Source organism: Gossypium raimondii, chromosome 2, assembly GCF_025698545.1.
Source record: "Gossypium raimondii isolate GPD5lz chromosome 2, ASM2569854v1, whole genome shotgun sequence".
Lineage (NCBI taxonomy): Eukaryota > Viridiplantae > Streptophyta > Magnoliopsida > Malvales > Malvaceae > Gossypium > Gossypium raimondii.
This window is the reverse complement of record NC_068566.1, coordinates 22,935,376-22,937,044: the sequence shown is the minus strand read 5'-3', so window position 1 is coordinate 22,937,044 and position 1,669 is coordinate 22,935,376. Positions and strand designations below refer to the sequence as shown.

Below are 1,669 nucleotides of genomic sequence, written 5' to 3'. Positions count from 1 at the left end.
TCTAACATGGCACCTTTAAAAACATCATTCACAACTCCTAGTAGCTGAGTGCCACTCTAGAGTGTTATGGCCTTATATTGTTCTTTTCCTTGAGATCGAGAACTTTTTGTGTCACTAGGCAATGCTCCTTGTTGTCTGGAACTTAATGTGGTCACAATTTGTCCCACTTGATTCTCTAGAGCTCTTAAGGAAGCTACCTAGCTCTGAATAATTGCATCATTCATAGCCATATACTCCTTTAATAGAGCTTCCACAGATGATGTTGAAGATGGCAAATTTTGTTGCACATTTTGCTACGGCATTGGTTGACTTTATCTAGGTGGTACACCAGCCACATTTTGTCGATTAACATTGCTGGCATTTCCCATTCCTTGATTACTCCAGCTAAAATTTGGATGTTGTTTCCACCCTGGATTGTATGTGTTGGAGTAGGGATTTTTGTTGCTATGATTAAAATTCCCCATGTAATACGCAGAGGCTGGATTGGATGGGCATTCATCAAAAACATGATATTCTTCACATTATACGCATGCTAGCTCTACAACCTTTATCTCTTGCACTGCAGAGGGTCTTTTCAGAGTTTTAATCATATTTGTTAAAGTTGATACCTGAGCTATTAAAGATGCAATCGCATCAATTTCCATTGCTCCAGTAACTCTTCTACCAATACCAACTCTGGTAGTGGGATACTGATAATCATTTTTTACTATTCTTTCTAGAATTTCATAAGCTTCATCATAGGATTTGTCAAGCAATGTCCAATTAGCAGATGCGTCCACCACCATTCGCGTATAAGCATTTAATCCATTGTAGAACATTTCCATCTGTGTCCAATGTTGAAAACCATGCATTGGGCATTTTCTAATTAGTTCCTTGAAATGCTCCTGTGCTTCATATAATGTTTTATATTTTGGTTGCCTAAACGATCTAATGTCATTCCTAAGCTTGGCATTCATGTTGGGAGGATTGTACCTAAGCAGAAATCTCTGACATAGTTCATTCTAAGATGCCACTGTACCTAATGGTAAAAAAATTAACCATGCACTGGCACGATCACGCAATGAGTAAGGAAATGACTTGAGTCTCAGGGCATCTTTAGGAACTCCCTACTTCTTGAATGAATCACAGACCTCCAAAAAAAATTCTTAGATGCAGTCATGGATCTTTAGTAGGTAACCCACTAAATTGTCTTACCGTTTCTAGCATTTGAAACATCACCAGTTTTAGTTCAAAGTGTTGAGCTTGAATATATGGCCTAACAATTATTGGATTTAGATAATTCAAAATAGGCACTACATGTTCTCTAATGGGTTTGTCTCTGTCATCTATGATTCAAGGAATATTAGCATTCCTTTCATTCTAAAATACTGGGTCTTCTCTGATTGGATCATTTCTAATTCTCTCCATTTCTCTTAACTCTTTTCTTCTTCGCCTTAATGTCCTTTCAATTTCAAGATCAAAAAAATGTTTTGTATCATGTTGAATACTTATTCTCATACACTAATACAAACCTAAAAAATAAAATAAAATACTAATTAACTGCTCTAACAAAAATAACAGGAATAATAACAAATCAACTTTTCACCAATACTGCAGATCCCTGGCAATGGCGCTAAAAACTTGTTACGTGTAAATAAAAAATGCAATTTTGCAAGTGTAATCGTCATTC

The 1,669-nt window shown here is 36.1% G+C and overlaps 1 non-coding gene across 1 annotated transcript; it reads left to right on the top strand.

The window, feature by feature from the left end:
• The first annotated feature begins 840 nt into the window (after window positions 1-840).
• Window positions 841-947, top strand: LOC128039426 (small nucleolar RNA R71). The gene has a single exon (XR_008193929.1). It is a non-coding gene; the product is annotated as a small nucleolar RNA R71 (small nucleolar RNA).
• Window positions 948-1,669: the final 722 nt, after the last annotated feature.